The sequence below is a fragment of the Caretta caretta genome, chromosome 2, assembly GCF_965140235.1.
Source record: "Caretta caretta isolate rCarCar2 chromosome 2, rCarCar1.hap1, whole genome shotgun sequence".
In the NCBI taxonomy this organism is placed as follows: Eukaryota; Metazoa; Chordata; order Testudines; family Cheloniidae; genus Caretta; species Caretta caretta.
In genome coordinates this window covers 120,270,589-120,292,936 of record NC_134207.1, presented here as the reverse complement: position 1 = coordinate 120,292,936, position 22,348 = coordinate 120,270,589, and the positions used below count along the sequence as shown (strand labels likewise).

The 22,348-nt window shown below is 44.5% G+C and overlaps 1 long non-coding RNA gene across 1 annotated transcript in view; it reads left to right on the top strand.

The window, feature by feature from the left end:
- Nucleotides 1–20,711, top strand: part of LOC125632089 (uncharacterized) — a 34,111-nt gene extending 13,400 nt beyond the window's left edge. The window contains exons 2-3 of the long non-coding RNA XR_007355183.1: nt 19,291–19,356; nt 20,643–20,711. This is a non-coding gene — a long non-coding RNA (uncharacterized LOC125632089). The remainder of the gene's footprint in view (nt 1–19,290; nt 19,357–20,642) is intronic.
- The last annotated feature ends 1,637 nt before the right edge of the window (nt 20,712–22,348 follow it).

The following is a 22,348-nucleotide window of genomic DNA, read 5'->3' as shown; positions in this document are numbered from 1 at the left end:
AATGGGGCCTCAGTCTTGGTTGGCGCCTCTAAGCATCATCTCTCTCCACCGCCTGGTCTACACTACACAGTTAGGTCGATATAAGACAGCTTGCATCGACCTAATTATATCAGTGTCTACACTGCAGCCTTGTTGTGCTGATATACGTGTCCTACCACACTGACATAATAACTCCACCTTCACAAGAGACATAGTGCTTATGCTGATGTAGTTAGGGTGACAAAGTGTCTGTGGAGACACTGCATTACTTACATTTGCTGTTGGCTGTCTTGCTCCTGGCTCCACACTCCCAGCTGGGCTGCTGCCTGGAGGCTCCCTGCTCAGGGAACTGAGAAGCTCGGGTCGCTGGCCCCTTCTCTCCCCCGCATCCCCAGCTGGGAGTGGGGAACCAAGAGCCCTGGTAGGCAGCTGGGCTCTGGGCGGGGAGCAGCCCAGAGCTGAGAGCCTCTCAGCCCCTGAATCTGCTCTCTTTCAGTCGGTGGAAGCACTCCCGGTGAGGATGTGCGCCACCAACAGAAGGAGGGTAGTATGCTGTAAATTGGCCTAACATAGGGTGACTTAGGGCTGTATTGTAGACATGCCCCACCACTCACTTTCAATCAGCACAACATGAAGCCCAGTGACATCACAACATGGAAAAGAAACTACCCTGTTAAATAAAAAGCACTTCTGCAGACCAGCTGGAATGAGAGATCCTCTTGCACAGAAATATTATAAAGGCAGTAAGGAAGCTGCTCTTGCTGTGTGTTTAATTCCCTTCAGTCAGGTCAATTTCAACTCTGTTGCTGATGATAGAAGATTGCATTATAGTAATACAAATAACAACAATAAAATACAAACAAACCTGTGTACACTAAAACTAAAGTGCTTTTCTCCCCTGATGCCGCTTGAGTAATTTCTCTGAGTATGATAGTTACTGTGGTGCAATTGAAAGCATAATTTTGCACCTCATCCATTTTTTTAAATAAGAACATAAATGAATGCAAGTTTTGTGTGCAATTTTTAAAATGTACCAACAAACTTTACTAACTGACCTTTTAAAAAGATACTCAATGTGGTCTTGTGCAATATGCATTTCCTGTTTCATTGCAGCCTCCAGTTGAGATTCCCAGTTCCTGAAAGAACGACTGAGATTAGCTTTTGTGATTCACTTTTGATCCTGCAAGTAAGGATAAGAAATACAGCTGAAACTAAAGTCTTCCTTAAACGTTCTTTCTTCTGTGAGTACTTTTGAATATCAGGTGTTAAATGAGTGGGTGGGGGAAATTCAAGTTTGGGTTGAACCAAACCTCAGAAAAAATGGTTTTGGTGGAACTTCCCAAACCTTTTCTCACCCTCTGGTCCATTATGAAAGATTTTGCTGATTTTTGCATGATTTCCATATTCAACTTGTTTTGGGTCATTTACACTTGCAACATTTCAAGTGCCTCCAAATTTAGTTTTGTAAATCTGATCCCTCTATTTACTTTTCAATCCTAATACTAGTTCTATAGGATTGGATGATACAGTCCTTATTCAGGCAAAGCTCTCACTGACTGTAATGAGAGCTGTAACTAAATAAGGAGTGTAAGATCAGGACCTCAATTGTCCTCTATCAGCAATGGAGTTGAAATTGACCAGACCGAAGGGAATTACGCACACAGCAAGAGCAACATCCTGATTTTGTATTAACAAAATAAAATGAAAGATGCCTTTCAATATTTCTGTGTAAGAGGAGTGTTCATTCCAATTAGTCTGCAGAAGTGCTTTTTATGTAATAGGGTAGTTTCTTTTCTATGTTGTGATGTCACTGGGATCCTTGGAGTGCTGACTGAAAATGAGAGGTGGAGAGAAAGCAAACTACACATGGCGGACTATTTTAATATTTCTTGCATGAAACTATTAAGCTTTAACCACCAAAACATGACATTATAGAAGTGAAATGAAATTTTAAGCTTTGAAGCTGAAACTGAGATACATTCTCATCTCATTCTCACCTGAAGTCAATGACAAGTAAAGAAGATAAGATGTTGGGAGGTAGGGTCTGAAATCAGTTGGGCTTTTGCCTTGGACATCACTAGAAGCAGGTTCAAGTCCATTTTCTATCAAAATATTGTCTTCATTAATTTTGGTGCATTTTGAGGAGCGGTACCTATGGAAATGAATTATCTGATGGAATGTGAACACATCAAAAGATAAAGTGACTGCACACATAACACCAAATACAAAACTAGCTCAACTTTAGGCTGTAAGTTCTTTGGGGCAGAGATTGTCATTTACTTTATATTTATACAGTACCTAGTACAATGGGGCTTCAACCTGTCAGGGTGGTGGCCGACAGTCCATCTCAATGGTTAGAATCGGGCTCAGGGGGGCCGGAAGTCGAGCTGGAAAGTAAGGATCAGAGCTGAAGTTGGAAATCAGGAACCAAAGGTCAGGAAGCAGAGCCAGTGTCAAGAACCGGACCAGAGGTTTGACCCTAAGCCAGGAACCAGAGCTGGAGTCAGGTGCCGGAGCAGGAACCAGGAAGGAACATGGGACTAGAGAAGGACAGGAACAGGACAAGTTAAGAGCAGAAATGTTGAGCAGAAACGTTGAGCAGCCGGCAACTAGCTGCTGCTACTGATCTTAAAATCAGGGCTGTCTGACTGCCTTCAGCCAATCCTACCACAACCCAGCTTGCGTGACCAGATAGCAAGTGTGAAAAATCGGGACACTTTTTTTTTTTTTTTTAGGGGCAGAGGGATAGTTGCCTATATAAGACAAAGCCCCTAATATCAGGACGTCTGGTCACCGTAAACCCAGCTGAGCTCATTAATTTGCCTGGAGGCTGGCCTGGTTAGTCCTCAGGCTCATCTGGTAGTGCTCAATCCTGACACAGCCTGGCTGAGGCTTCTAGGCACTGCCGCATAATGAATGATAAATAATAATAGATCTTGCCAATTTCTCCCAAAATAAAATTGATAAAATACAATGACCTTCCCCTCAGCTTGCCTTCTCTTCCCCTTTCCCCTCCTAGAACTCTCTCCTCGTCCCCTTTCACAGACACAAGAATTTCTCATCCACTTTCCTCCTCTAACCTATCCACTTGACACAGTTGGCCATGGTCTTCTTGAAATCTTGCTCTCCCTTGTCTTCTTTGACTCCGTCCTCTCCTCTTACCTCTTTAATTGCTCCTTCAGCATGTCCTTCGAAGAATACTCTTCATTCTTCCTTCAACTTTCTGGGGGGTTCCACAGGGCTCTGGGCTCTGTCCTTTGTCCCCTTCCCTTCTCCCTGTACACTTTACCTTTGGGTACTCTCGTCCACAAACACAAATTCAGCCACCATCTCCAAGCTGATCACTGTCAGAGCTATCTGTCTCCTTCTGTCCAAACTACAGTTTCACCTGCCTTAAAGCTGGTTGGAATTTTTTTGTTGAAACTGGGTTTTTGACGGAAAATGCCAATTTTAAAATCAGAACATTCAGAAAAATTGATCTCTTTAAATGGCATTTTGTTTAGAACCCCCCGCCCTGAAGTGAAGCATTTTGAAAATGTTAAAATGTCCCCTGACAACATTTTCAGAACAAAGCGTTTTGATTGTTTATTTTTGAAATGACTATTCAAAAGAAAATTTATTGTTTTTATATAAACCGCATTGTTGAAGGTTGAAATCAAAATGGAATGCTTCAGTTTTATCTAAACAAGACATTGAAATTGACCCCAAACTAGTATTTTTGTGGAAGTTTGTTTGGTGGGAAATTTTCAATTTGTACTTGTTTTTTTCTTTTTGTTCCATTTCAGAATGGAAAAAAATTCAATGTAATGGATTTTCCTATGAAATGGAATATCTGGTTCCTAACCAATTCTAGCCTGTCTCTCTGATGTCTCCTCATCAGTTTAAGTTCAACATGGCTAAAACACAGATCTTAATTATTCCCCCGAAACCTTCCCTGCTACCTTCTTTCTCAGTCACCATGGACAAGAAAGTGTAACTAAGGTCCACAACCTGGGTGTTATCTTTGGGTCAGATTTCTCTCTAGGTCCTCACACCCAGGCTGCATCTAGATCTTGCAGATTCTTTCAGTAGAACATCTCTGCAATTTGGCTTTTCCTATCCATCCTCACAGCTAACATGCTCACCCCAGCTCTCAGCATCTCATGATTCAATTACGGCAACATCCTTATTTCTGGCCTTGACCAATGCAATCTTGCCCCTCTCATATCTATTCAGAATGCTGCTGCAAAGATCATTTCCTAGCCTGCTGCTTTGTCCAAGTCACCCGTCTCATGAAAAATAAGCCACTTGTCTTCACTTTCAAGGTCCTTCCCTCTCCCCCCCACCTACTTGTCATTTCTCATTCGCTATTGAAATGTCACCACCCCCCACCTCTGATCAGTCCGTGACACCAGCTTCCATCTCCCACTGGTTAAATTTTCAGACAAGCAACTTTGTTTTCTCCCAGGCTGCCCCTCACACTTGGGAGGAGCCCCTCATAAATATCTGCAAAACTCGTGCACGAGCCTCCTTCAAATTCCTCCTTAAAACTCTCCTTTGCCATAATTCCTATAAAAACTTGACAAGGATTAGGCTTCCAGTATGCTGAAATCACGGCCTATCATGCTGACCAATAGCGTCTCTGTGTTTCCTTGTGCTTCCCCATCTGTCTGTATTCATTTGTTGTCTCTTGCCTTATACTTGCATTGTAAGGTCTGTCAGGCATGAGCTTTCTTTTTGCTGTATAATTGTACAGCACCATGCACAATGGGGTCCAGGACTATATTGGGGCTCCTAAGTGCTATATTATTACAAATAATTATTAATAGCACTAATAGAATTATATATTGCACAGCTAACAGTGCTAGTAACTTTCTTTGAGATGTGGTCTACGCTTAAAAATTAGATCGACCTAGCTACTTTGCTTAGGGCTGTGAAAAATCTCATTCCCTGAGACCCTAGTGTAGATGTGGCTAAGTCAACAGAAGAATTCTTCTGTCAACCTAGCTACCGCCTCTTTGAGAGGTGGATTAACCACAGTGAGAGAAAAAACGCTTCCATCAATGTAGCTGTAATGTAGACTCAGGAGATACTCAGGAGAATCACACATTTAAAAAAAAAAAGAGTTGGTTTTCTCACACAGCGTGAAACGTCCATATAGAAGACTAGTAATATTTGGAGAGTATAAAGGTATCCATATTACTCTAAGCAACCACACCACCACCACATCATATAGTTTGGGCCTCATACTCATTCACAGTAATACCTCTGTACAAACTCTGGCAACAAAGCGTCCATAACGTGGATACAAATGTAATGGATGTCCACTGCAAGTCTCCTTTACACTGGCAAAGCATTGTAAAAGGCCTCAGCGCAAACGAGAACCAGGGCCATTCTGTATTCCAGGCACAAAGTGTAAATCGTATCCTTTCAGTCTGGATGACTTATTGTAGACTGAGGAAGCCAGCAGGCAAACAAAGAGCAAAGACAGAATTCCCAGAACAGAAGGCAGCGTGTGCAACTCACTCGGTAAGATCCTCTCCATGCTGAGTGCCCGGACAGCTATGCCCCTTAGCAGACAGAAGTGGGAATGCCTTACATTTAAATATGCAGGACACAGAAAAGAGTGAGAGCTACCCTACATCCCACTGCAATACTGTATTACTTCTGGGTGGTGCAGGCATGTTGGTGGATGACTGAAAAATCTGTTGTGTAGCTATTCCTTTAGCCAGTTAGGATGTGCCAGGGTTGAGTACCTTCAGCTGAGCCTGTTGACTAACCAGGCCAGCCTCCAGGCTGATGAATGAGCTCAGCTGACTTGTGGTTGGAGCCAGCCCACCCGATTGACTGAAGGGCCAGCAGGCCTGCTTTCAAGCTCAGCAGCAGCTCAGCATTGGCCACCGTGCTCCACGTTTCTGCTTGCAGCTCCAGTCATTCTTATCCTGCCGTACTCTTGTCTTGCTCCAGCCCAGCTCTGCCCTTCCTGACTCCAGCTCTGACCCCTAGCTCTGGTTGCTAGCACCCTCAGCCTGGTTCTAACCATTAAGCTGCACTGCCAGCACCCACCCCTGATGGGATGCTTGAGATGTATTTGTTTTCAGTCTAGTCAAAGGAAGCAGCCCTGTGGCCACAAGTTCTATGGTTATTAGAAAACGAAAGTATTGACCAGCAACTGATTAATACCTTATAAATATACCTTGTGCCCATTTGTTATACAGAGACATGGATAAAAATCCCCTCCAAAAGATCCTGAGATTGCTTACTCAGGCAAAATTTCCATTGGTTTCCATGAGCCAGATTGTTCTTCCTGTGGAACGGCCTGAGGGAAAGAAAACTCTGAGTTTTCCCATTGGGGACAGTTTGCCCTGCTACAGAACAGGCAACAGGATCAGCTCCCAAGTCTGCAGATCCCCTGAGATCCAGGCAAATGTGGGGGGGATCCCATAGACATCATTTGTACAGAGGCCATTGTTCTTCTGCAGCAGCTTCAGGGTCCCCCTATTCCCTCTTTCTCCCCAGCTCCAAACGCCAGGGACTCCCCCACCTGTGGCTGAACCTGGATTTCCCCCTAAAGGGGGAGTTCCCCATAGTAGAGGGGACTCACAGAGAATAAATGCAGCCTCTGGCTGTTAACCTCTCAGCAGATTCCCCAAGGGACTGGTGGAGGGACTATGAGTCTCCTCCCCTAATCCACCCTCTCACTGTACCTGGTTCTCACACACTTCCTGAACCCTTCAAAAACTCCATGGACGGGGTTATGGTGTCAACTGAAAATGCCAATGAAGAAGTGGGAGGATAGGGGTAAAGGGGGGCTGACATCCAAGTACTGATCTTGGGGAGATGGTCCAGGTCAATCGTTTTATCTGAGTAAAACCTGAGAACCAAATTCTGCTTTGCTACACTGCTGTAAATTCATAGGAAATCCACTATAAGTGGAATGCAGAAAACAGAAAATATGCGATTTGTGAAGGCAGAACACAGGGGAGATGGCAGGAGAACAGGGGAAGTTTACAATCTTACACAATGGTAGAGTTACTCCCAGATAGCTGTCAGAGCAGAATTTGGTCCTGAGTAAGGACTTCAAGATTTGGCCCATGATATGTTGTGATAAGGTGACTCAGCACTGAAGGGAAGAGAATGACATTTGAAATGACTATAGAAGTAGGGTTAAACACACAATATAGATATAGCTTTCTAAAGATGCTCGGAATTTAAGAGGAAAGCACTGATCCTGAGCACAAAATACAGATCCGAGCCGATCCAACCCCATAGGAGTGAATGGGAGTTCTGACTGACATCAAAGAGAACATGAGGATTAGGCCTCACATTGTGCCAGAGGTTTTTAAATCATTTCCCCAACTGTTTTTTTTCCCTTCGATGTCTAGCGCTTTGTACACTTGTAAACTTCCCCTGTTGTCTTGCCACCTCCCCTGCGTTCTGTCTTCACAATTCACATACTTTCTATTCTCTGCATTCTTCTTCTTTCATGTCGGTGTAGTGATTCACTCTGCATCTTCTTTAGGGTCAACCGTGGTGGTTTCACATTCCAGACTGAGTATTAAGTGTGGGGGCATTTACAGGAACTTGGAAGCATTACTATAACACTTGAAAGAAACCAAGGAGCTTACAAGTAAGGTTTAGGGTTTTTCACACACAAGCATCTTCAGTGATTTCCCATTGTATAAACAAAGAAAGTAAAAATAATCGTTAATGTATCATGATGACATATCAGTGTGAACAGTTTCAGTGTGATGGTTTATTAAATCAATCTGTCTTTTTTTCTGTGTCTAACAGTGACATCTTTTGTTTACCCTGAATTAGTGCAATTCTCGGTTTTATTTTATTTCTATGATGGGGGAATATTGCAGCTAGAATTTGATGGATACAGTTTACCATGCCATTAAGCATGTTCACCTCATTATTCCTGCTGGAACTCTCTTTTGTTCTTTATTAGAGATGAGCCCAAACAAAAACTTCAGACCCAACCCCACCACCACCAAACTCTGTAATTCATATCCAGACCTGTTACTGGATCAGGTTCTGAACTTTGTGGCTTGGAGCCCATCTTTCTACCTTATCTCTACACTACATCTTGGGGCAAAATTCTTCTCTTTAGATCCATATGGCCACAAACACTAAGCCAGGCTGATCAAATGTGTGCTCCACCCCACACACTTTTAAGGAGGGCAGAGTATGAAACTGCCAAAGAAAAAAATTTGAAGTTAATAGCTTCCTCTTCCCCACAGTGTATCTTGTCTTGTCTGTGTTGTCTTTTAAGCCTCGGGGCAGCCTTTATTTACATCTTTTCTATCAGCAGTGCTCACCAAATAATAACAATGGCACATCTCAATGCCAATATTCTTTTCTCTCACTCAGATCTAGTAATGGGAGTGCCATAGGGAGAGTGGAGCTCATATCAGCCAGGTGGACTGAAAACAGAACAGGAAAAGAAGTCTTGGCCTTAGGTATTGTTCAGGACTAAACTGTTTTATTTCCCACATTGGAAACTAGCGTCTTAGTCAGCAGAACAGCAAATATTTCAGCCTGATGAAGCAAAATTTAGATTCCTTCTATTCTAAGGGGAAAAGCCAAAAAGAAAGCAATAAAATGAGTCTCAGTTAGGGCTTGTCTTCACATACAGGGCTGCAGCACTTTAGTGAAGACGCTACTATGCTGACTGGAGAGCTGCACCCATTGGCATACTTAATCTACCTCCCCAGGAGGCGATAGCTATGTCGATGAGAGAAGCCCTCCTGCCAACATAGCGCTGTCTACACCAGGGGTTAGGTGGGTATAACTACGTTGCTCAGGGGTGTGGCTTTTTCACACCCCTGAGAGGAGATGTAGTTATACCAATATATGTTTGTAGTGTAGACCTGGCCTTGGAGAGGGAACTAAACCAAACTCCCAAGGCCAAACCCATCTACACTTTGGGAAAACTGGGATTCAGATCTGAGCTTTTCAGCTCGTGCCCATCTCTCCTTGGTTTAATAAAGCCCAGAAGTAAAGAGTAAAACAAAATAAGATATTCAAATTGGTGGAGTAAGTGTTCTGTGGTGAAAATGGCAGAACTTTCATGCAACATTTGGCAATTTCCATATACAGGGACTTGTGCCAAACCATTTCAGTTGTCATCTGTTCATTTCCCATGAGTTTTACTCCACTTCAGATTTGAATGAACCCAAAACCTCAACAAAAATTTCTCTGCTGAAACCATCAGGTTCAACTTGACTCTAGGCTGAAACCAAGGGAAATGGCCACATTGTGTGCAGGTCACCCAGCAAAATATAATCCTGCCCCAGTTCACCAAAAGAATCCCAAACAACAATAAATCTTTTGACAAATCTGGGCCCAGGTTTGTAACTCAAGTTTGGGCACAGCTACAGTCCACTGTCCGTGTACCACTGTTTAGTGGATAACATTGCAAAATGCTGGGCAGCATCCCAGCATTCGGGATGCAGCTGTAACAGTAAATACTGCAGCTAGTTCTCATGGGTAGTTTGGAGGTCAAATGGCTAACCAAGGTCATATCATGACTTCAAATAATTTCTATCAAAGTGGGCAACAGTCACAGGCAATGGCTGTGGGTGAAACACGAGTGAAAGCTGCAGGTGCTCTATGTCTGATACCACTATCGCAAAAAACCCTGACAGTTTGACTCTTCCCTTCTACCTTTTCTCTCTTCATGCCCATTCACCTCACACAGCATGTCATTAATCTGTGCTGTCGGGCCACATGCTTAGAGGCTAGAATCCCTTTGGTTTCAGAGAATTTTCATCATCAGGTATAAGCAAACCGTGAAGCACAATCAAGATTTTCTTCAGCATTAGACAGATGAATATTCTCTTGACCCACCTCTAGGTTTTAGCCCTGTAAGGAAATGTTGATTATGGCAATTGTAAAGGGTCACTCAATATTTCTGGCATTTTAACAGGGAGTGCGAAAGTTAGGGACCTGAGCCAAAACCATACATCCAAGCTCCTCCGAGGGTTGTGACTGTGTGATAGGATCTATCAGGTGACCAACAAGACAGTCCTCCAGAGGCCTAGAAAGGTCAGGAGAAAATACAGACCAATCAGGAACTAATAGGCCATTTAAGAAGGCTTACTGCCTTTTGCTCAGGAGCAGAGCTGGGTGAGACTGGGACAGAGGAAGAGCTCCTCAAGGCTAACGCAGAACCCAGGCCAGTGCCTTGCCCTAAGTGTTGCAATCAAGCACTTGCATTTAGAAGGGTTTTTTCCCCTCTTTGTTTAAAGATGCAGACAGCTGAATTCTGAGTTGCTATTTTGTTATTTGGTTGTTTAGAGACTGGTGCCAGTTTATAGGACAGAATACCCTGCCCCAAGCAGGTGGCCAAACCTTTCAGACTAAGGCAGGGATCTCGTGCAGTCCCACATGTGGCCCTGAGGCTGGCTGGCCCCCATGAAGGCATACACTTTCTCCACTCTCCCATGCACCTGCACAGTCATAATGCATCCCATGAGAGGGGCTGTCAAAGCAACAAAACCTAAATCATAGCAAATCTGCTGCGTGTCAAGGTTCATTAAGAAAAAGAATCTCTTAAAATAATGTTTTCAACTCTGGTCATCCTGAAAACCCTTCACCAGACAGAGGGGGCACAATAGGCTTGCTTGCTGCCTTGCTCCTCAAAAGAGCTAGGTGGGAATCAGAGGAGAGGCTATCATGGAGACCATGAGCCACAGAAGAAAACTTTCCAAGAAGGGGAACTCCCAGGACTCATCAGTGGGAGGAGAGTCCATGAAGAAGTTGATTTAGGCAAGTTTCATTTCACAGTGAAACTGACAAACCTTTCCCATGTTTGCTGGCGATGCTTCAGATTTCACTGAATTGTCATTTGCACATGAACCCAAAACATAAAGTGGAGCGTGAGGGTAACAGAGCCATGTGAAGCTAATGCATGGGTTTCATTTTGCCAAAATTGTGTGTTGTGTCTTTTGCCCATTACACAACAAATGTAATCTGGAAGAAATACACAATGGGGTCCAAATAATCATGTGTACTAGCAATGTACAACATGCAAGGCTTAGCTACATACAGACACTGCTGCTCTGGCCTGGTTCTGCTAGCTTCTAAAACAGACAAACCAGTGAAGCTACTAAAGGGTTCAAACTATTTATAAGGTTATGATGACCCACTTCTTTTATACTACACTGTACAAACAGGAACAGGCATATTTTGCATAGCTTTACTGGCTGATGAGGCAAAAAGTGAGAATACTGTGGCAGTTCCATTTCCATTTGATCTGGTGGTGAGTGGCCATCATACTGGACTCTCCCCTTGCTACCTTCTTTGATTCTGCTCTTGAAAAAATGCTAACTTTTAAATGATCCTTGAAACCCCCATGCCTACATCTCTGAGTTCTTCTGTGCTTCCTTTGGCCCCACACAGAATCCCAGGGCATAAGGCAGTACAGCAGGGATGCTCCTGTGGATAGGGCAGTAGATTCAGAAGATATAGGTTCAGTTCCCTGCTCTGATACTGACTTCCTGTGTGACCGTGGGAAAGTCTTTTTATACCTCAGTTCCCCATCTGTAAAATGGGGATAATAACACTTCTCTATCTTACAGGAGAGCTGTGGAGCTAAAGGCATTAAAGATTGTGAGGTGTTAAGGCAATGGGGGCCATATAAGCACCATGGATAGAGGCATCACCTTGTTCTAAGCCTGTATTTGTTGCTGAGAGAAGTGATTTCCCTTGGCTGGAGATCAATTAGTAGCATTCATTGACCTTTCAATCGCTATTTACCTTATCTAGACCTATGAGATCCCCAGAGTGTGCAGGGCCCCTTTTATCATCACCATCACCTCTCACCACTCACTGGCACACACTGCAAAGGATATGGCTGATGCAAGCTGTCAGAAAATGCTTCCTCTTTACTTAAGGAAATGGTACAATGTGTTCTACTGACAGTTAAAACTAATTGTTTGTTAAGTGTCTTGAGCTTCACCAGTATATGGATGGGAGATCTCCAGGAAAAAAGCCAGGATGCTGAAAGGATGCGGCAACTGGGATTGAGTAGGTAGCACTCTTCCCTCTGAGACAGCACACTGGAAACACTGTGCTGTTTGTATTTGGATAAAGCATATTAAAGGTTCTAGGTATTAAGGATCTCTTGACACTTTTGGGAAGTACAGGTTGTTAACCTCAGTATCCTGGTCAAATTCTAACTTATCACTTATATATATCTCCCCTGCAGTTTCATTTGGATGCAATAGTTAGTTTGTTTTTAACTTTCTGCCCTAACCTGTGGAACACTATTGCTATGCATTATTACATATATTTTTGAACCCATGGGGATAAAAGGCACTATATGTAAGACAGTATTAGCAGAAGTGACCCCATTTTTCAAATTTGGCAGGTAAATCTAAAATTTACCCACCTCAATACACACACTGATTTTTCAGAAGTTGGCTGTATCCCTTGAGATCACTGGGAATTTGATTATTGAGTTTCCCACAGTAGTTTCTATAACAGATCTCGTACATTTATTTTATTCACTTTTCTAATTGGGGAAACAAATCTCTGAAGCCAAATTGTGCAATTGTCAGTATTAAAAACCGCAATAAAGACACTAAGCCTAACCTCCCATCTAGATTTTTAAATTCTGAATTCCTCAGAAGATTCTAAACCAGATTTTAATCTCAGTTACAATTGATTTCAATGAAGTTTCTTCAGATTTCTACTAGTGTAACTGAGAGCAGAATCTGATTCTGTGATTTCACTTGTCTTTGAAAGCATTGAGCAAACTACTCGCATTTAACAATAACCTTTTTTTCTGTTGTTTTCTCAGTGGAGGGTAGAGGAGATCTTTATTATAGAATTTTTTAGACTAAAATATACACTCACTGCTCTTGTACTAGTTATAATAATTTATGTAAACCTTGAGGACCAAATCCTGCAGTACCTACTAAGGCAAAATTTGGAATCTTTGCTTGAGTAAAGGCCTTAGATTTTGGCCCTTAATATTATTCTTTCTGTATACATGCTTGTTACACACTTTTTTTTTTTATTTGAAATTTAAAAGCAAGGTGGATTAATGTCACTGGAAATGTCCAATTTAAATAAAACTCAATGATCTGGTGGTTGTGGGTTTGGATTTTAGGGCATCAGATTCTTGGATCTGGTCAAGTTATGCTCAGCATGGCACTCAAGTAGGCAGGTGAGCCAAGGAGCTTTTCTGCCATCATTGCTCCCTTACTCATGGAGATAAGCAGTCGGTGGCTTGTGGCAGTGTGTAACAATTCTCTAAGGGCCATTATGACAGAGAGCAGCAAGTTCTGCCCATGCCCCCTGCACAGATGTGGGTTTTTGAAAGGGGTAGCTCAGCACCAACTGGGGATTCCCCTTGCTGGGGAATTCCCCAGCTGTCCCACTTTACAGCCAACACAGAGAGGGGCTAGAGCAGGGCTGATGATCTGGTGCTCGACATTTTGTAGACTGAAAATTTACAATTACATAAAGTGATGTGCGCTGAAAAACAATGAAGAGTTTATGCATAACACAATGCATATAACAAAGCTACATGTAAACAACTGGCCATCAGCACATTCACTGCTCAACTTCTCATGGGGTTGTGAAGGCCCAAACTCAATTACTTATGGTGGGGAAGGAAATGTTTAGCAGAAGAGTAATTTATCAGTCACTGATAGATTATAATGTTATGTAGACCTCCTTGAGCAGCTCTCACTGGCCTCAGGTAAGTAGTTGTAACCCACAAAAGAAGCACAGAAGTGAAAGGGAAATTTAAAAAAAACAAAAACTAAGGACAATGAGAAAAGTAATATAAAGGGTGGGCACATGCTGAAATGAAACATGGATGAGCTGGTTTCTCACTATGGAATTTTCTAAGGTTATTCAGTAGAACAGGTCAACAAACTCTGGCTCTGTTCACATTATTGCAATTATATATCATAGTTTTATGTTCACCCCATCCATTATCCTCCTATGTAGTTCTACTGTGACCTCTAACCTATGAACTCCCTTAAGGAGCAAACCCCAATGTCTTTTTTTCCTAATCCATCCTCCAGGAACCCTAAAACAGAAGCACTGGTGTAGTTCCACTTTGCATGGAAGATGGCAGCATGTTGAGAAGGCATGCAGGAGAGGTCTACCTCCCCCATATAAAATAGAAATGGATTCTGCAGGGCCTTATCCATAACAGTGCAAGGAGGTGGCCAGCAGATCTGTGACAAACTCCTCGGTTTCCGGCCAATGGGAGCTGCAGGGGCAGCACTTGAGGGCACGGGCAGCGCATGGAGACACGCTGTGCCCCTTCCCCCATGGGTGGGCAGAGATGTGCCAGCAGCCAGCCACTCCCGGGAACAGCGTGTGGCCACGGCATGCAGGCAGGCAGCCTGCCTGAGCCCAGCTGCGCCGCCGGCCAGGAGCCACCTGTTGTATACACCTCCCAGCCGGAGCCTACACCTGCACCCCAACCCCCTGCCTCAGGTCAGAATCCCCTCCTGCACCAAACTCCCTCCCAGAACCCACACCCCTCACCCTCTCCTGCACCCTAGCACTCTGCTCCAGCCTGGAGCCCCCCTCCTGCACTCAAACTCCCTCCCAGAAAGAAACTAGTGTAACAGCTGTTCTAAAGTAAGAAGTAGGCTATTTTGAATTAACTTAACTATATTCTACATGTTTTAAGACTGAAATGTAACCACAGGACAGGTTTATGTTAATTAAAAGGTAAGTTTAATATAGCGTTAATAGCCTCAGTGCCATAGTTGTGATAATTTTGTTTTAAATTAGGAAAAAACTTGTATACAGGGGCCCCCCAAAATCTAATAGCCCCGGGCCCACAGGAGAGTTAATCCAGCTCTGGTATGGATCAGCTGTGAGCTGCATTGAACATTCCTGTGTGTAGCCTATATACTTAGGCTGTGCTGAGGGACTGAGGTTTGGCCGTACAGGAGGCCAATCCAGCGCACTCTAACAACTTATATTTTTACTCTTTGCCTGCTCATAAAGGTTCAGCTGTAACCTTTTTATAACTATTCAATATAGACACACGTAACTGTGACTTATATAATAAATTATGTTATGTAAGGACAAAACTGCTCTGCCTACCCCTTGAGAGTTCAGGGGTATTGGTAAGGGATTTGGGAGTTTAGTCTGACAACTAAAGTATTGCTTCAGTGACACAGCATTATAACCGCGGTGATGTTGCTCACGTGTGCTGTATTTTCAGCCATAAACCCATCATTTGGAGATGTTTTCTGAACAGTTAGGAAAATTACTCCAGGCCCTAATGAGAGTGTACATCTATATTACATAATTTGCAATTTCTTTATTAAAAATAAACTAAAAATGAAATACCCAGATTTCAGACAGAAAAGGATACCTGCACCATAGATGGTACTTTCATTATTCATAGCATGGTTTCATTATGCATGTGGTCCCCTTCGCTTTCTCTCATCACTGAGATGCTTCCTTTTTCAAGATGGGTGAACTATGCATGGCTGAGATATCATGCTCTGGGGGCACCCTGCGCATCGCTGTCAGACCCTTAAGGATGTCCCCATTCTCCTACTTCATGCACCACATTTTAGCCACGCTCTTTGTAAATGAACTGGAGGAATTTTCTCTTCTGTGTTTCTCAACACCACTCTCTAACTGATTTACAGAGTCACTGTTGAGCAGTGTTGGGCAAATGTAAAGGGGATGAGGGCTTAGCTATAAGGTTGAGCAAACCCAAAACAGACAAGGTGAGATAACTACTGAGATGCCAGCCCAGCAGAGCCAACACTTCATGAATGGAATACAGGGGGCGGGAAATTTAAGCAGTTTATCCTTTCTCCCAGACTTTAAGTGAGAGGGCTCTTTAGGCTGACGACATCATCAGGGTGCATTCTGATGCATAGATTCATAGATTTTTAAGGCCAGAAGGGACCACAGTGATCATCTAGTCTGGCCTCCTGCACAGCACAGGCCACAGAACTTCTCCAAAATAATTCCTAGAGCAGATCTCTTAGGAAAACATCCAATCGTGATTTAAAAATTGGCAGTGATGAAGAATCCACGACGAACCTTGGTGAATTGTTGCATGATGTGATGACTTTGCAAAGTGTGAGTCCTTCAGACTCACGGTGTTCAACATCACTTTGAAGGAACTTGAACAGAGCTAGTTTGAATGTGCTTTTATTTTGTTCTAACATATAGTGTCCATAAAGTAAAAGTGTACTACTCACTATGAGCGAAGTACTTCTGCAGGACTCCCAGCAGAAAAATACACACACACACACACACACACACAAAGTGGCTGACAGAGACAGGGAAATGCCACAGTCTTTTGTTTTGCAACAGGGCTCACCCTACCAGTAGACCAATTATTATTCTTTATCGTTTGCATTGTGGTAGCACCTAGAAGCCCCAGGAATGGATGAGAATCCTATTGTGCTAGGTGATATACAACAGAGATCAAAAAGATGATCCCTACCAAAGCATGCGTGTTAGAGTCCCTGGAACCATAGGTTCAAATCCTGGCAAGATCAACTCAGCCCTCCATCCTTCCAAATTAGAAATATTGAGTACTATTCCAATAATTACATATGCAAGATTCTTTTGAATGAGACCTTAGCTTGCAAGAAAGGAAGTTGGAATGTAAATATACAGGTGCAACTTTAATAGAAATTACTCTGGGCTAAAATCTTTTGGCCTGGATTGTGACTAATTTAAGGAAAATATCTATCCATGTTTTCACTTATACTTGTGAGAGACTCTCTATGTTAAGATATCTATGTTAAGGAAGTATGGGCTGGATGAATGCACTATAAGGTGGGTAGAAAGCTGGCTAGATTGTCGGGCTCAACGGGTAGTGATCAATGGCTCCATGTCTAGTTGGCAGCCGGTGTCAAGTGGAGTGCCCCAGGGGTCGGTCCTGGGGCCGGTTTTGTTCAATATCTTCATAAATGATCTGGAGGATAGTATAGATTGCACTCTCAGCAAATTTGCGGATGATACTAAACTAGCAGGAGTGGTAGATACGCTGGAGGGGAGGGATAGGATACAGAAGGACCTAGACAAATTGGAGGATTGGGCCAAAAGAAATCTGATGAGGTTCAATAAGGATAAGTGCAGGGTCCTGCACTTAGGACGGAAGAATCCCATGCACCGCTACAGACTAGGGGCCGAATGGCTAGGCAGCAGTTCTGCGGAAAAGGACCTAGGGGTGACAGTGGACGAGAAGCTGGATATGAGTCAGCAGTGTGCCCTTGTTGCCAAGAAGGCCAATGGCATTTTGGGATGTATAAGTAGGGTATAGCGAGCAGATCGAGGGACGTGATCGTTCCCCTCTATTCCACATTGGTGAGGCCTCATCTGGAGTACTGTGTCCAGTTTTGGGCGCCACACTACAAGAAGGATGTGGATAAATTGGAGAGAGTCCAGTGAAGGGCAACAAAAATGATTAGGGGTCTAGAACACATGACTTATGAGGAGAGGCTGAGGGAGCTGGGATTGTTTAGTCTGCAGAAGAGAAGAATGAGGGGGGATTTGATAGCTGCTTTCAACTACCTAAAAGGGGGTTCCAAAGAGGATGGCTCTAGACTGTTCTCAATGGTAGCAGACGACAGACCGAGGAGTAATGGTCTCAAGTTGCAGGGGGGGAGGTTTAGATTGGATATTAGGAAAAACTTTTTCACTATGAGGGTGGTGAAACACTGGAATGCGTTACCTAGGGAGGTGGTAGAATCTCCTTCCTTAGAGGTTTTTAAGGTCAGGCTTGACAAAGCCCTGGCTGGGATGATTCAACTGGGAATTGGTCCTGCTTCGAGCAGGGGGTTGGACTAGATGACCTTCTGGGGTCCCTTCCAACCCTGATATTCTATGATTCTATGATATCCTGACCACTAATTACCCACACTGTCACATGGCTGCTTTAGTTAATGGCAATCCAGGATTTCTTAAACCCATCGGATGACTTTCAGTACCAAATAGGCTTTTACCTGAAGTCAGTGATTTAGCAACAAAATGAATGATTATGAGGGTATCTGTGTCACCCACATTGTCTTAATAAACATAGATCACTGTGTAATAAAGAGTGACATTCCATTAGCTCAGTCTCTTGGGGTCTACTCCTTGTAAGGTACGTGTGCCCTCCACTCCCACTGGCATCAACAGGAACTGAAGGTACCTTCCAGGAGGCACTCAGGCCCTTGCAGGATCAGGGTCTTCGGTTGGATCCCCACTTCGCTTGTGGATCAACAGCTATGAACTACATCTACATCTCACTCTCTGGTTTTCTTCATATTATTTGGTTTGGTCCTGGGTCTTGCTGAAAATCCTTCCTTGGTTTTCGTGATTCCAGCTCTTTCCCTGTGGTAAGGCTCTTTTATTATTGCTGATGGCAGAGATTGAGATTGTTCTAGTCATCAAACACATCAGGGACAGGAGACACTGTTTCCTTCTTTGTCAGACACATCACCTCCCTCAAACACAACCATTCTTCTTCCTCTCTCCCCTAGTCTTGATTTAAAAACTATTAATATATTGAGTATGTTTAGTTGTGGGGGCAGTGGGAGGAGGGAGATGTGGGGACAAACCAAGGCACAGCCCAGGCTGTAGAGCCCACCCACAAACCCTGCGCAGCCCCTTGGCACTGCATGGGTCCCAGGAAATGAAAGGGAGGCCAGGGCCATCCTCACAAAAGCAACATCCTCATGTGCTGTCAAGATTTCTATAAGCAGCAGCTGGCCTTGGGGCCCTCCACCCCTGTAAAGGGGAATCCCATTGTAGAAAAGGTCGGCACAGTGTGTCTACACAGTGTGTAGATTTACAGCCCGGCTTGCCATGCGCTCTCTGATCATGTAGACAAGCCCTGTGTCTTTTGTGGTTTGAAAAGTTCCTAATATGCTCCATAGAAATAAATTGTAACAATACCACTGAAATCACTTAACAGAAATGAAAAGGGAACTGTGGGCTTGATTGTGTCCCTAAGACATGCCAGGACCCCCTTTGCACACAACTCTCCCTCTTCCATGTGGGAAAAGAGTCAGTTGCATCCATAGCAACATCCTTTCTCTGGAGGCCACAGAGAGTTCTCCTTAGGTCTGGGATACCTGTGTGATGGGAGGAGACTGACAGTGGTCCAGCCAGGTGACAAACATGCAACAGGGCAGAGAAGTAATTCAGCCTGGGGCATAATCCAGGTCATGGCTGCATTGTGTTGGGTGCTGTGTAAAGACATATAAAGACATGGTCCTGCTCCAAAGGCAATTAGGCAGATCATAACAAGTGCTAACAAAGTAAAGGTTGGGAGAACAAGAGTTAAATGAGACACGTCAACATCCTCGTTGTGTACACACCTTGCAGGCTACTCCAAGGTTGAGTGAATGACCTCTGCAGAGAGCTGATCCAGGATGGCAGTCACATAAGTGGGTGAGTGAGGGGAACTGAGGGCCAGTGGGGTCATCAAGATGGACATTGCTGTCCATAGGGAAGAGAGAGACTGGGAGAATACGTCCTTTGATAATAAATGTAATACTCCTTCCTTGAGAATACTACTTTCCAAAAGCAACGTTGTGAAAAGAAGAAGCTGGTGCTAGCAGGCCAAGTAGCATCTCAGACCAGAAACCCCAAGAAGCAACTTTAGGACTGCTGCTTTCCCTGGTATTTGTGGAAGCCATGTGCATGTATTGAAAGCACTGAGTCATCATCAAAGTATGATATTTAGTAAACACTGATGGACGGCACAAGTTATTCACACAGCACTCACTAACCTTCAGAAGTCCTTCCCCTGCATGCAATGAGCTCAGTGTAAAAACTGGGAAAGATTCTCTGAGTTTAGGTTCATCTTCAGTTATTTAAGTCCTGGTTGGGAAGTTGAAGAGGGTGTCCACAGCCCATTACAGACTCTACAAAAGAGTCACTCTTGCCTTACTCAGTCAGTTAGCACTGGTTTCACCACTGGATTTTTTTCAAACAGGGGTTGGAGGATTTAGTCACCCACATTTAAATATATATATATATCTACACACACACTTTTCACAAACTTATGCTAAAAAAAAAAAGTCAGATGTTAGGTTGAGCTCAGCTTTCCAAAGCCAAAAACTCCACTGTGTCGTCCCCCCACACCCCCCCACTTTGATCCAGACTTAGCAATCAATATGTGGCTTGAGGGTGAAAATTACCACCCACAGGTACATTCTCAAGACACCAGCAGAGAGAGGAAAGCACATGTGAAGCAGAAAGCAGTGAACACAATGGTGATGGGTGAGAAAGTTTCCAGCAATAGTGGAAATAATGCTTCTCTGTGGCTTGTACTGATTATTAGAATGATTGGACCAAATTCATCTCTAGTGTAACCATTGACATCAATAGAGTTTCACCAAGGATTCATTATTTGGCCTGTTATTGGCTACTATTTATTATTTCAGAGTAGCAGCCGTGTTAGTCTGTATCTGCAAAAAGAAAAGGAGTACTTGTGGCACCTTAGTAATTTATTTGAGCATAAGCTTTCGTGGGCTGCAGCCCACTTCATCGGATGCATAGAATGGAACATATAGTAAGAAGATATATATATATATATATATATATATATATATATATATATATATATATACACATACAGAGAACATGAAAAGATGGAGTAAGAGGCTAATTAATTAAGATGAGCTATTATCAGCAGGATGTTCTTAACGGCAGAATTCCATGTGTTTTCACAGTGAAGAACAAGACAGTGCTGTTAAGGAAATGATGAGTGGAGTGGCAATGGAAAGAAAGATCTGTCTCCACTAGAACAGGTGTGACATTTTCCAGCAGTGACAAAAAAGAAAGTCATTTATTGTACCCACCTCATGTGTAAGGTACTGAAAGTACATTCTGGGAGGTATTTTTAATGAAATGTATTGGTCTTGAAAGGTCCTGATTCCAAACCCGGGAAGCCACAGTTATGGCATAAACAGCAGCAAGTGCCATCTTTCCCAAACTCCTCTGCTAAAGTGCCTCAATCTTCCTGAGCCAGGGATAAAAGGAACATCTCGTCATGACTAAACCCTAAGCCTAACTCTCAGGAGCGGCTGTTTTCGGGTGGTGTTTTTTGTGATGTGGATGCCCACTGGCAACTGGATCAAGGCCACTAGACTTGTGTCATGTGGACCACTGAAGAACTAGGAAAGAATAATTTCTGATCACTGTTAATCTGGGCTGGATTAGAACATGTAAATTGGTGGTGCAGCTCTTTATCTTATTCTGCATCAAATTTCTGTAAGAATGTAAGCCATCTCAGATACGACCATTCCTAGCGGCTGGAGCTGAAAGGCCCCCATTGTCATCTCCAGCACCCCCTGACAATGTAAGATTGTTTCCCACAGTAGAAGCTACTAAAGATTGACCCAGAGAATGTAAGTGTCCCAAACAATGGGGCTTTGCCACTTCCTTGTGGAGATTCCACATTCTACTAGGACAGGGGTGGGCAAACTATGGCCCGCAGGCCAGATCCGGCCCCTCAGGGCTTTGGATCCGACCCTCAGGATTACCACCCCCGTGGCGCCGCAGGCCCCGCACCTCTCCCAGAAGCGGCCGGCACCACGTCCCTGCAGCCCCTTGGGGAGGGGAGCAGAGAGCTCCGCGCACTGCCCTTGCCTGTGAGTTCCTGGGCAATGGGAGCTTTGGGGGAGGTACCCACAGGCAAGGGCAGTGCACAGAGCCTTCTGCCCCCTCTCCCGCAGGGGCTGCAGGGACGTGGTGCCAGTCGCTTCCCGGAGCGGCACGGGGCCAGGGTAGGCAGGCAGGGAGGGAGCCTGCCCTGGCCCTCCTGCACGCCGCTGCCACCCCGGAGCCACTCCAGGTAAGCGGTGCCGGGCCGGAACCTGCACCCTGAACCCCTCCTGCACCCCACCCCCCTGCCCTGAGCCCCCTCCCACACCCCTCCTGAACCCCATCCTCCTGTCCTGAGCCCCCTTGTACACCCCGCATCCCTCCTGCACCCTGCACCCCAACTCCATGCCCTGAGCCCCCTCCCACACTCCTCCTGCGCCCCAACCCCCTGCCACACTCCACACCCCCTCCTGCACCCCAGCCCTGTCCCGAGCTCCCTGCCGCACCCCACACCCCTCCTGCACTCCAACCCCCTGCCCTGAGCCGCCTGCTGCACCTCGCACCCCTCCTGCACCCCAACCCCTTGCCCTGAGCCCCCTTGTATACCCCACACCCCTCCTCTGCCCCAACCCCTTGCCCTGAGCCCCTTCCTGCACACCACACCCCCTCCCACACCCCGCACTCCCTCCAGCACCCCAACCCCCTGCCCCAGCCCTACATTCATGGTCCTGCATGCAGTTTCCCCACCCCGATGTGGCCTTTGGGCCAAAAAGTTTGCCCACCCGTGTACTAGGAGGTCCTCAAACTAGAGGAAGATTTTTCTAATACTGAA